Genomic DNA, 14764 nt, shown 5'->3' on the forward strand with positions numbered 1-14764 from the left:
TGAGTAAGGAGCTATAAGAGGACTGGCGAGTGTTGAAGCGCAGAGAATTCTAGAGGAGGCCACCTCACCTACCGGTAGTGAACAGCAATGTAGAGCAGACTTTTTGTGCAGTGGCGAGCGTTACTATTACGTAATCTGTAAGGGTGTGTAATATACCGACCTTGGAAGGTTAAAAGTGTTAGCTTGCCTAGGCACGATTTACGTGTAGGAACCGCAGGTCAGGAGTGAGCATCTGATTTACTGACACATCTTGCCAGTAACGCATAAAGAGCATCTTCTGGTCTATGCCGTACTTCAGGACTAGAGGATAAAATGCATTTTGAAGCAATATGGTTGAGATGTGATAGCATGGCCATCGAAATGATCACTGCAAGAAGTCACTCAGCACCACCACAGCACCACTCAGCACCACCACAGAATCACTCAGCGCCACCCCAGCATCACTCAGCACCACCACATTATCACTCAGCACCACCACATTATCACTCAGCACCACCACAGCACCACTCAGCACCACCACAGCATCACTCAGCACCACCACAGCACCACTCAGCACCACCACAGCACAACTCAGCACCACCACAGCATCACTCAGCGCCACCACAGCATCACTCAGCGCCACCCCAGCATCACTCAGCACCACCACAGCATCACTCAGCGCCACCCCAGTATCACTCAGCGCCACCACATTATCACTCAGCACCACCACAGGACCACTCAGCACCACCACAGCACCACTCAGCACCACCACAGCATCACTCAGCACCACCACAGCATCACTCAGCACCATCACAGAATCACTCAGCACCACCACAGATTCACTCTGGAACACTACAGCATCACTCTGGAACACCACAGCATCACTATGCGCTACCACAGCATCATTATGCGCCACCACAGCATCACTCAGGGCCTCCACAGCATCACTCAGGGCCTCCACAGCATCACTCAGGGCCTCCACAGCATCACTCAGGGCCTCCACAGCATCACTCAGCGCCTCCACAGCATCACTCAGCGCCTCCACAGCATCACTCACGGCCTCCACAGCATCACTCAGGGCTACCACAGCATCACTCAGGGGCACCACAACATCACTATGCGCCACCATAGCATCACTGAAAGCCACAGCATCACTCGTCGCCACCACAACATCACTCCGCGCCATCACAGCATCAATCTGTGCAACCATTCAACAACAACTGGTTCAAATATATTCTCTCAATGTTTCAAGCTTTATTACAAATGTCACAAAACGATGTTAATATTTCACTTCTGTTCTTGGATTTTCTTCACAATAAAATGCACTGAACATAATCTTCACAAAAGTTCTTTACAAAAGTTTAAGCTATTGCCATTATAAATTACAATCACTTTTATTTAAGTATTAATTAATTAAAAAAATTAAAAGCCATTGTTATTTGTAATATCAATACATCTAAGTCACGTAAATACAAAATATGTTGCATTACAAATGCTATAGGTGTCACATTTGCTAAAGTTATAACTATTGGCATTGTAAATGACAAATCTATTAATTTAGCTATTTTCAAAACCAACACATAAATAATAAAATTGTCATTTACAAGACCAATAGCTCAAACTTTCCTAATGCGAGACTTATTGCATTGCAAATGCTTGTTTAAAAGGTCCACTATACTTAAACGGCAAGGTGCTGTTCTACTAGTAATTTATGAACGTGGTTTCCACTGCAATTGATTTTGCTTCACTTACATTTTCACGTCTCTGCTTCCTGCCCAATAGCCACCGATGGCTACAATGCCCACATTACAAAGATAACAATTTTGTAGTCCAGGACAGGCTCATTGGAGGCATACATTGCCACCTTCACTGACTTGCTGAATGTATCACCAATATATGAATGAGTCCTGCTTAAAACTTACACTCTTTCTGCGCTTTCTGAAACAGACATAGAAGGCTACAAGGCCCAGGGAAGGGGGCCCCCACACCATGACCTTCCAGCTCGATCCAGTGCTATGAGGCCCTGGGAGGGGGCCCCCCTCCCCTGGGCTTTCAAACCGTAACAAGGCACTTCCCAAAACACTGCAGAGAGCTCATCAGAGAGCAAAAAAAAAAAAAAAAAAAAAAAACGTCAGCTGAAGGGGTGTGCTTCAATTGTAGCTGTATCTAGCTTAGATGGCAACAGTAAATATATTTTCGATTTGTATGTAATACTGCCCCCCTGTGTCAGATCAGTACAAGTCAAATATTGCTTCTGCATAAATGAAATGCGTTTAATTTATCGACACTGCCCTACCAAGATTCGAAGTATAACAAAAGCCAGTTGATCTGGCTGCTCCCTCCTCCCCTCACCCACCTTCTCTTACCTGTGTCTGGCTGGTGCTCGAAAGAAACAAAGGGGCCTCTGTTGCCTGGATACAAAATGCCCAAACAGAGCCGAGAATGGCCGGTACTTAACCGAGGCGCTGCGGGGGCCCTGTAGTGAGCTGTGAAAGTGTGACCTTTAACAGGGGCGCGAGGCCCCCTGTGTTTTGCTGAGCGCGAGGCCCTGGGCGGCTGCCCACACTGCCCATGCCTAGCGCCGGCCCTGTGTTCACTTCCCACACATTGTCTGCAGCAACATCAAATCCATGCAGTATTCCCTACATTGCAAAACACTTACACAGCGTGTCTTTTTATACGTTCTGAACTGCCCCAATGTGCACCTATGGGCCACTTTGTTAGCTACCTAATTCTCAAATAGGCTCACTTTTATTTTGGGGGCCTATTTTATATCACAGTCCCCTCGTGTTCAACCTCAACGAGTTTGAAGCTTCCCAAGCCCTGGTTGACGCCTACTCAGAGTAAATACCAGATTTTCAGCTTTTGTTTTTCCAGAAAGGACTTTGATGTCACTAAAGTCCATAATTAAGGATAGTTTTTTCCCTCTGGCGTTTTAGACGTACCCAGATTCTCATTTTAACCACAGCCCTGGAAGCATCGCCTTCATCGACGTTTTCTCCCGTTGTTTGTCGCATGAGTAGGCCTGTTTTGTTTGTCATCCCTCACCTGGACACAAGAAGGAGGATTTCCAGGGATCTCCAGTTCCCGTTTCCATGCGTAACTCACCTATTCATGTTTCTACTGTGCATTGTGGGATTTGTAGTCCCCTTTATCCCATTACAGTGGAGAGACTACAAATCTCAGAGTGCAAAGAACAGTCCTGAACTGGATGATGATCCACTGACTATGGACCTGGGAATCTTAGGAGCTCCGGGATTTCTTGTCCACGCCTTAAAACACAAACAGGAGAAATTGGTTGTCCTTGGAAACGTTTTATTGTTTTTTTTTTTTTTTTACCAAATTCATCTCATGGATGCTTGATAATGAAATGCATTTCCTCATTTCGTTGTGGGAGTAAGTAAACCCTCTGTAATGCAGGTATGGATACATTTTATGAAGCACATACTCTGGACTGAACGGCTTCCAGGCACTTGAGAGAACATTGTGTGTGTTTGTATATTCGGATTCTGTGTCACGGTATCCCCCGATCCTTCCTCGACATAAATATCAGATCCTCACTCTACCCAACAAAGACCGCCGAGGTCCGCAGTATGTTTTGGAGTCCAGACCCACATGGCCATTCAGCACTTGACCTCCACTGAGAAGGCTACCGGGGTGGAAGTGTTCAATCACTTGTTTTGTCAGAAATCTGAGATGGTGTCACGTCAGGTGTCAGATGAGCTGTCAGTTGCCAAAAAGAGGCCCCACTGTCCAAGCAGGAAGCCCCTTTGAGAGACTAGCTGATAATCAGGGCAGTGCCACTGGACGACCAAGGAAACCATAATCTCTCGTAGCAGCCAGCCATTCCCTTAAGAACCAGTGTGAAATTCCAACTTTAGACGTCAGCCGGAGTCTTAATGGGTTTACTGAGGAAAAGAACAATGGGTAATCTGTGAATCATCAATTAAATCAGCCAGAGTTTACCTGTAAATTTAGTCTGATTAGTTTCTTTTATGCTCAGGTTTATCGTTCTTTTGTTTTAAGTACAAAAAAGGGTTTTTCCAGAATACTCTCTCAGTTCTCAAAAGTATTGTTTTTCGTTTGGTAGTTGCTGTGGTAACTAAGGCTGTATGTTGTTCAATGTTTTCCACTGGCCTTCAGGACTGATTTTGCCCTTCAGGTAAAACATACACGAACAAGGTAAGTAGTCATATCTGTTTAATGTCGTATTCTTCCCTTTTTAGGTTTCGCCTGCGCAGCGATTGCACTGTGCTTGTGAAATCTAGTGTTTTTTTCTTAATGAATCTTAAAAGACACCTACATGCCACCCCTTTGCTTTTCTGGATTTTCACTGGTTCCCGTGCTTGTCACTTTATTTTACTCCAATTTCCATTGGCTGTAGCATATTTTCCTGCATTTACCAGTGCTTGTTTCTCATCTGTTTCTCGGATTAGTTTCTCTTCGCCGAAATACTGTTAACATCCGCATTGGTGGAACTATTTTTTCCATAAAGTTTTGCCTCTTAATGCTTTTTCGCCTTGCAGCAGATTTATATAGCGCAATGTATGACCTGGAGAAATTAAGTGATTTTCCCAGAATCACAGGATGTTGCGCCGCCGAGACTTGATCCGGGATCCCTGGCCATTGCGCCACATCCTCTCAGCTCCCATGATACTTTCTTGCTGAGTGGTTGTTCATTCTTTTACTTATCCAGTTGATTTGAGTGTTCTACTAAATTTGTAGGGTTTACCTAGGGAGACCGCACATTTACGCGCAGGCTGATAAAGGGGCTCAAGTGGATGGTTTGATGTACAGGTTGGTGTGAGATGGTTTCGTGCACGCTATGTACTGTCCATGTGTTCATGCCAGCTCACCTTCCAGTACCTGTGCCCCTCCCTTTTCACCAACATGCTTCTGGCATGCTAAGCCTTTAACACTCCACTGACAGCTAGAGCGGAAAACAAAGAAAATACACTGCCAGCCTCGGGCTATGAAGATATGTTTGCACAGGGCCTGCACTGGGAATGGGCAGAATGGGCAACTGCCCAGGGCCTTGCTCTCTGCCCACTAGCTTTGGGGCCCGCACCAGTGCAACACACCACCAATCCTCCTGTGCCCTTAGAAAGGTGTCAGTTTGCAATTGGGCTTACAGGAGGCGGCTCAATCCCTGGGCCTCTCAGGGATTTTTTGGGAAGGCCTAGGGTAGGGGGACACCTCATTTTGTGCAAGTTGCAAGGAGGCTTTCTTGCAAGTGTGTCCAGCAATTAGACCTGCTGCCTGCCTGCTCATTGAGAGACACTGCGGGACACCCGTTGTCTGCACTTTACAGACTGCACTGTTTTAACTCTCAGCCCTCAAGCTATTCTCACACCTTCAGCCCGATATGAGCTGTGAAAGAGGTGCTTGTAGGTGGGAGGGAGTGGAGCTGTGGCCCAAGAGGAGTCTGCATAAAGCAGCTTCTGGAGCCCTGAAGGTGTCACTTATGTAAATTAGAGGGGCCTTGCGCATTCCACTTCACCCAGGGCCCCAAATGTCGTAAAACCGGCCCTGTGTGTGCATGGGTAAAATCTGGGGTATTCCGAGGGGTATTCACTAGCTGGGACTAGCCCTGGCCTGTGCCGCCGCTCTTCTTGCATGTACTTGGTGCTCTGTGTCTGCCTGCATCTCGCCAGTCAAACCGCACTTTATTTAAACTCCATCTCCGTACTCTGGGCCTGTCAAGTGCTTCCGAGGCAACCACAGATGCTCTCTGTGTCTGCATGGTTGATTTGGTAAAGCGGGCACTCAGGAAATGGAAGGAGGACCGGTAGCCGAGTTCTAGCTGTGGGCTGCTTTTTTGGGCAGGCTGGGGGCTGTCTGTGCTGTAAGGATGCCGCCAGTGACCCAGTGGGTGCCTCAGTGGCTTTTCTAGAGGCAGATGGGCGGAAGTATCACTCCCTTTCTCTTGCTTTCCCAGACCATTAATGTATGCTGATTGAGCGAGGGCAGGGGGCCTAAGCAGACGTGGTCCCACTTGCATTCATGTGTGGCTGAGCAGTGTGAACTAATCTGTGCATTTTTTATCCAAGCGAAGTTAATAAAACATGCCCCCAGCCCCTTTCTTTTCATAAAACTTTGCTGAAGCAGTGTTTTGCGGAAAGATAATAAGCAAATGTGGGCCACTTTTTGTGGGGTGTCGGTTCGATTTATTTATCACAATCCAACCCTGTGTGTCTGTTTCCCGGTATCCTCCTGACCTTTAAACATTCTCTTCTCTCTTCCTTCTCCCAGCATGAGCATTGGATTCTCCTTTTACCCTTCTTTTCATTCTCGAGGCCACTTCCTTCTTTCTTCTGCTCCTCACACTTTACGTCTTTCTTCTTTTTCCTGGTAGGCCTACTGTCTATTTCAGGGTCATGCTGTCTGGCGGCATCATTGCTGGTGGCAAGGACAATGTTTCCTGTTTAAGGTAAGTAACCCCCTTACATTACTCTATAAATGGAGTTTGTGGGAAAAGCTAGTGAACAGAAGGAATTAAGCAAATTCTTCTAGGATGCACAAATTTTGATTTTGGTCCCATTCTGTTTCTTACTATGAACTTTAGCAGGTGCCTAGTTTGAAGTCATTGGAGTGAGAGGGCATGGTTTTAAAGGTACAAAAAGCAGCTCCATGTCAGAGATGAGCACTTCCAGTAGGCAGTGACAGCATGAGTAACAAAAGCTGTTGGCAATGCACTCCAAGATGGTACTCAAAAGTGATGTATTCTAGGTTGTTTATCGTTAATGGGTGCTCCAGGCTATCGCCCTCTGATCCTGGGCACATTATGTGTGTGTTGTGCCCTCCTACCCTGGGAGCAGTATCCCCAAAGGGCACTCCTCGAAGGGAAACTCCTCAAACTCCCTCAGTAAATTAAATAACAATTCTTCAATGGCATGATGTTGTTATCTTTTAATCATTATTCGTGATACATGGGTATTCAGCCAAGGATGTATGATCAGTAACAATTATATTCACATATTATTTCAATGTGTTACTTCGTCAATACCGATGCATTTCGGTCTGTGCCCTTCTTCAGGGAATCCAATCTCATTTAACCTCTTCGACGCTGATGACGTCATGAGTCACGGTGGGCGTGTGCTGATGACGGCCGGGAGCCGTCATGACCACGCCCGCGATTGGAATGCTCAGCACTGCGGCGGAATTCGCGCCGCAGTGATGAGGATAAAGCAATACATACACAATAGAATGCACACAAAAACATTAACTCAAGTGCTTTTGCAAAATGAAAATAAAAAATAAAAAAACGATACCAAACATCTATGGCTAGGTGTTTTTGGTAAAAAAAAACCTTTGCTCAGATTTCATTTTTGTCCAGTGCGGGCTTTAGTGTTTGTTGTGTCAAAATGTTTTGTTTTGTATTGCTTAATATGTCTGCCATTTGTCTCCTATCAGCTCAGTTTTTTTTTTGCTTTTAAGAGTTGTCCAGTTAAAAACGTCCATTAGCCATGCAGCCTTTGTTGCCTAGGGATGATAGAGCATGTGAAGTTACTGTTCCAGTTAGCAATTAGTAGCCTTCCCCTTTAACGTATGGGAATGTTTACTCTACTACACAGGGCCATACACCTTGGGCTTTGTTCCTCCTCGTTGTTGCTGCTGTACGCAGCCTGAATGGTTTATGTGTTGTTGAGTAGGGCACCATCTCCATAAATCGTGATTTTTTCTGCTTCTATGCCAGGACGTGTGCACATTTGTTAGTGGGAAGTGGTATGAGCTGTTTAGTTGTTCAATTTTAAAGGCACAATGCGGCATCTGTCTCTGAGCGACTGGATCTGACAGCAGATGTTAATTTCTTTCATCTCACTCAGCACCACACAAATTTAACTTGACACATTTCCATTTCACACCACATATTTTGACAACAAACCACATACTTCAACTCAACAGCACAATTATTCAACGCATCACATACATCCAATCCACACCATAGAATTCCAAATCGTGCTACAAAATTCAACGGCATACCACATATTTAAACAACACTACATACCACTCCACAACACAAAATCCCAATCCACATAAATACATTTCATGACACACAATCCCTCTCCACATAATCCCAGTACACTCAATACCACATCATTGCTAACCACATATTTCCACTTCACACAATGCCACATAACTCCACTCAGCACTGCACAATTCCACAACAAACAATTCCAATCCATCCCACAGAATTCCACTTCAAACCACATACCTTCACTGCACTCCATTACACATAGCTAAAAGTCATTGTCATTGACAATGCCAATAGCTCTCGGATTGCTGAAAGCTATTGGCTTTGTCAATGCTTGTTATGTTTTTCACCTGGTTACCACCTGCTTTAAATCGATGGTATTTTGCACGTGCAAAAGGACACTTTTGCACATATTGCCTGATTGCAAGTGCTTTGCACAAAAGATTAGAATTCTCCAAAAAGAATCCTTAAAAAATACAGATCCTTAATTTGTCTGTTCTTTGTGCAAAATTAAGAAATAACGGGCATATGCATAATTCCAGAATTTCTAACCTTGCGATCGCAATGTGGCTCAGTGGTATGTATGAAAGAAAAACTGACTCGCAAAATAAGGAATCGCAAAATTTGTGATTCCTTATTTTGCGATTGGATTTAAGGAATCGCACATTTTGCGATTCCTTGAATGCAATGTAAAACTCACAGAAAAAGTGCAATTTGGGCTTAAGGAATCACAAATTACCACCAACTTCAAGTTGGTGGCAATTTGAGATTTCTCTGCAAAATGCACTTTTTTGCATTTTTCAGGGATGCAACAGGGTTTCCTTTTGACACCCTGGCACCCTTGAAATCGCATTCTCAATTTGCGATTCTCTAATTGAGAATCACAAATTGAAAATGTCTTCCCATTCATTCCTATCGACCTCTAGGCCCGTAGGAATGAATGGGGAGGTATTCCTTAATTGCGAATCGCAATTTGCAATTCAAGAATATGTAGGATTTGCAAAATTATTTGCAAATCCTACATACATACCGTTTTACGATTCTCAAATAGCAATTCGCTAAAAATCGCTATTTGAGAATCGCAAAACAAAACTTTCATACATATGGCCCATAGTCCTTAGACAACTTCTGTACATCTGAAATGGCATTTCTATTGGTTGCAAAGCCATTGGCACTCCTTTACCAACTCTTAATGCTCTTGTACATCAGGGTCCAGGTTCTTTAAGCCTTTTTGTGTGCAAGGAAACATTGCTTATGAACAGGAGACGTAATACATGTATACCGGAATCAGTAGTGCAGACACTTGACTTCCTTCTGGGAGTGCAAATTTAATTCTGTAATATTAGACAAACCATATGAGTATGGAATATACCCTTTTGGGTCAAGGACAGGTATGCACTGTGTTGACAGGAGAAGCTGACTACAATCATTACCATTCATAAACGCTTTAATTGGAGCTACAAATATTTTGGTTAATATCTAGTCTTTCCACACTCTCCTAGGTATATGGGAGTTTCACAAGAATCTCTTATGCCAAAAAGGAGAATGAAGAAATCCTCAACTGTTGGGCAAAGTTCTATCTGCTTTTTGCTCTTCTCCAAGTTTAAAAATAGTCTAATTTAGTTTGTAACTCGTACAGCTTGGTTTTGAAGATTGGAGCCTGTGGACATTCCATCAGGATGGGGGTGACATGATCATATTTCCTCATGCACTGGATAAAATGTGCTGAGCACTGTAGGACCCCCTTAAGAAGTGCCAGTAAGGAGTCTGATGGACCTTGAAGCTGGGCATATCCTTTGTCTGGATGTGAGAGTACAAGAGCTTGACCAACAGTTCTCAAGTTCCCTTCTTTCAGGAAAGTTTCCACTTACTTTATTAGAGAGAACTGCTACCAGGTACTCTTTGTTTTCTTGGAAGTGTGTTCTTTGAGGGTGAATTTTGTTTCTAGGTTTGAATCCAAGTGAGTTGCCAGTGGGGAATGGGTGGGATTTGAATCCAACAAGGTTTATGTCATAGAGCCATGTTTGGATTGTTTTTTTACTTGTTTTTCTTGGCAAATAACAGACATTTTTCTTAATGAGCTTAAGCTTCAGAGGAATGCTGGACATTCAGGAGTGGGAGCGGTACAGGCAGTGTTTGAGGTACTAGATGTCTAGCGCAGAAGAGACTTTCAATTAGAGCTATGTATTATCGGCATAGTGGTGAATTTAGGTGCTGTTATCAGTGTGTATATTCCCAGTGGCCCAAGTAGAGGTTGAAGAAGATGAGAGACACTATTGAATTCCTTGGGGTTCCACAGGTGATAGAGATCCTGTAGGAATTAGAGATGCCTGTGTGAACAAGCTGGTGTTGGCGGGAGAGTTAGGAGGAGATATAATGACAAGTTTTGCCTGTGAATCTGATTTGAATCTTCAGTGTGTGGATAAGGCATGGTTGACTGTCCTAAATTGGATAAGAGGTCTAGCAATGTCAGGAGGTAAGGGTCCTCTTCTACTGCGGTCAGGATGGTATCATCTATGATGAGTAGGGCAACTGTCTCTGTCCTACAGCATGCTATGAAGATAGATTAGTAGTCATGCAGGAGGTGGTTGGTACGGATGTGATCTTGGAGTTGAGTGTAGTCTGCTTTTTTAATGATATTAGCAATGAAGGACAGTAAGTTATGGGTCGGTAATTGGCAAGATTTTTTTATGAGTGGAAGGATATGGTCTGTCATAAGAGCTTCGGGGCTATACTTTGAGTGAATGAGCCATTGACAATGGTGAGTATGAGTGAGAGAGCTTCTCCAGATCGAGATTTGATGAAGGTCGAGGATCATTTTCATAGGAGGTGGCTTTGAGGCAGCTGAGTAAATTGGCAATATTAGCAACTGTTAGAGCTTTGAATAATGACCATTGCAGGATGCTACAAATTGAGATTGGGTGTAAGAAGAGAAGTAAGCTTGAAGTTATGAGTCGGCTGTCAGATCTGTATTTGCTCACTGAAGAAGACGTTGATTGCATTGTACTTGTCTGTGGAGTGAGGGATTGGGTGGTCGGGTAGGGGGTTGATACAGTGCTTGATTATCTTGAAAATAGTTTTGCTTCTGATGGTAGATTCATTAATGGCATTGATACATTACTTTGCTTTTGTTGATAATGTGGGTTTTTTGTGTTTTGAGTGGAAAAGCTACATTAACGTGAGATCATTAGATGCAGTATTTTTTTTACATTTACTTTCCTGTCTGTTGATGGAGCATTTATTGTTGCAGATTTTGTTTCACTGTCATTAAAGAGTTGCAAGAGTGTTGTTTTAGCTGATTCACCTAAACTTGATGGGAGGTCACTTTCTCATGAAGGAAGATTAATACATTCAACTAAGGTTGGGCATGATCATGAGAAAGACTTATATAATTCCTCTAGAATACATCTGGTCCTGGGGTTTTCCCGTGAGGTCTGACTATGGGCCTTAGGGATATGCTCTACTGATAGGGGTGCTGTAATATACTACATTTCCTCCTGCACATCTAGTGATAGAAAGTATGGCTATCAATTAAGATAGCCACCTTTGCATATCACTCTCCCTAGGGCCATAGAATCCTTGAAGTAGCCATGGAATGTCATTTTTGATTCTGGTATCAACTCTGTGTCCTCCCCAAGAATTTCAATAATATACCTATCCTCCGTCTCTCCCCAAACCTGCCCTTGTAGGATCTTGCCTGTTTTGTTACTCCGTATGCTCTACTGTGAGATCCAGGTCAGATGCCCTTTGCTTCTTCTTTGTGATATTGTTGCAATCTATCATCTCATGAACTTTATCTTCTGATAATGCAGCATTGGTCATTTAATTCTAGGAACATTTCTTTGGAATGTGTTGGCCTGGTTATTTTTAGTAATGCATCTCAGTGTTCAGTGCTCTTGCCACCAGCCTGGGAGCCTCCCATAGGGTTATAGGACAGTCAGCTGATTCAGTGTTGCTTGAAAATATTGCAAGAATTTCTTCTTTAACGCCACCCTGAATTTCCTACTTGGACAGCCCCTGCTTGTGGTGCCTCAACATTCCTCACTGCCCTACTGACTCTGACTATTGACACTGCAAAGGATGTATGGTCAGAAAGCCCTCTTTTGGATGCTTAAATATCAGTTGCCCTATTTAGCTCTGAGGACAGAAGAAGGAATTGGTTGATGTGGGGGAATGATTTATATGTATCAGATAAAAATGTGTATAAGCATTTAATTGATTTGCATATGCTCAAGATGATGCAGGACCCGTGTGAGGACAGAAATGTGACTAAATGCAAATGACAATGATTTTATTCATAGTACCAATTAAGTCTGCTCATATTATTTTCAGGCCTGGTGGTGTCTCTATGAAGACTGAAGCAAGAAGTTATAGGAAATCAACTAATAGTGGGGGTGGGCATATACATTCAATTGTTTGATCATTGTCTCTCATAGATAGCCTGAATTATTAATACACAACACAGTCTATTGGACATGGGAATTGACACTTAAGAAGGATCTCTACCCATTATGAACTCCACTCGACGCCCTCATGTTGGACTGAATGAAAATCATATCTGAATAGAAATTTATAAATGGTGAAGGAGGTCATCAAGATACTGATTTAAGGCTTTGAGTATCAAACCCCTCTTTGTTAAGGAGCCCATTTTAAGAGAGGCACTTGAAATCTGTAAATACCTAATCTGGTCCAGTGTCAACTTGACTCTCTGTCATGGTGCAAAACCCTCCAGTACTAAATGTGTCAACTGTCCTGGCCCCAAGGCGTAGCTGGCCAAAGTCTATGCTTGCGTATGCAGCATCAGGACCTCTGTGCTTACATTACAGGTGCGTCACAGTCACGCAGTCGTTCCATTGTTAGCACACTTTCCCTGCCAATCTCAATATGCATATGGGAAAGGCTTGAGACATTAGGTCTCTCGTACTTGTATATCCTGCATCAGACAGTCAGTGATTGTGTGGTTATGTTGTAAATTACATGGCACTGAAGTGTAACGACTCTAACCCTCTCCCCCATGCCAAATTGAAATCTGAATCTAAAGAAGGTGAAGCACAAGCAGCCACTCACACGCACTGACCTCTTCATAAGGCATCCTAGGAGGCGCACACCACTCTTCCTCTATATGATAGTGCCCATGGGTACTTCTTCTCATCACAGTACTGTGTGTCCCATCACCTGTGGTCTACTTGGTGTGTGTGTTTGGGGGGGGGGGTGCTGAGCCAAACAGCCCACTGCTTCTTGGTCTAGGTCATCAATTTCCCATAATCTGGCTTGCCCTTGAGACTATTCATTGTGCCAAAGCTCACCACCCAACTCCATGCTCATCAAACATTCTGTTTGCACCTTAGGCCAGCTCAGGAATACAGTCTCTGATCTTGTTACCTCAAGATTGACCAGTGTCCTTTCCGTGGTCCACAGTTTGCTAGTGAAACTTCTTTCTCAGTCCTGGCAGCTACAAGGCTGATCAAGGGTGATGACATCTTCTATGCTGCTATTCAGAAAACTTGCAGTGCTTTTCAAGGCTCTCCGGGCACTATATCACGCCTGGCTGCAACTGAGAGGTAGCAATTTCATGCAATCATTAGCAGGTTAATTTTCCAACCACCATAGTTCCAGGGTCGTTTTCCATATTGTGCTCCATTTAGCCTCTCACTCACTCTGGGCTGACACATCCATTTCCATGAGATGTTGACACCTTTGCCGTGTATGGAAGACCTCAAACCTTGCTTAGGATGATGCTAGTGAAGGGCAGACTAGTAGACAGGTTGTTTCAGGGTGGCTGGGTCGAACAGAGTTTATTACCAGAACATCTGCTGACTTGGTCCTCTTTTTCTCACTTCATTTTGACTACCTTTAAGATTTCCTGTCAACTTCTGTAAAGCTCCAGAAGGATTATCAGTTGTCAATTTATTAAACTCAAACTTTGCTTTATTTCATTGATTCAACTTTGACTCTTTGAAGTATAATGTATATATATTCTTGCTTGCTATGTTACTGAATAAGCCTTTACATTTTTCTTCAGCTCCCTCGTTATTTTCAGAAATATAATTCAAATTAAATCTCTATGCATAACTTTGTAAGTGCCTTAAGAATTTAGAAATCTCTTGACAGAGGATTCATTAATGGAGCCAAAAGTAATGAAATAATAGATGGTGATTCAACTCCTAAGGTTTTGACTTCAGTGGCTGGGACCACATTAACAGTGTGCATCCATTAAGGTTTCCAAATAAAAGTCAACTTTTGGAGCCACAAAGCCATCACGTTTCACCCTTGAAACTCACTTAGCTAGAGAGGATCTTAAATAGTCTATGGATTGCCAAAAGGCTACTAAAATTCTGAGTCCACTAGAAGCCCATAAGCTACAGTGCAAAGCAGCAGACAAATTAGTGGACACCAGTGGAGTAAATAAACCGATACCTGCCTGCATCAGGAGCCATTCTCTGTATGCCAGTAGAGCAGTTTCTGAGCCCCACCTGGCCTAAATTAAAATTGCAGAACTACTAGTAAGTTGTTGATTCGGATCACTGACAAAATATCGACTACAAAAATATCTCCATACACAAATAACGACATCCACAATATCGACATCCTATCTTTAAAATGTAAAATACAAAAATATCGAGAAACAAATGTAGAAGTAAAAAATATTGATGTACCAAATATTGGTTTTCTTTTTATATATACACATAATGTTTAATAAATTAAATAATAAAATGAACGTAACAATTTTTCATGTCATGTACATTTTAATAAATATAACAAATTCATTTCATTTAAAAAATGTAAATGTACATGTATAAAATGTAATAT

Source organism: Lissotriton helveticus, chromosome 4_1, assembly GCF_964261635.1.
Source record: "Lissotriton helveticus chromosome 4_1, aLisHel1.1, whole genome shotgun sequence".
Lineage (NCBI taxonomy): Eukaryota > Metazoa > Chordata > Amphibia > Caudata > Salamandridae > Lissotriton > Lissotriton helveticus.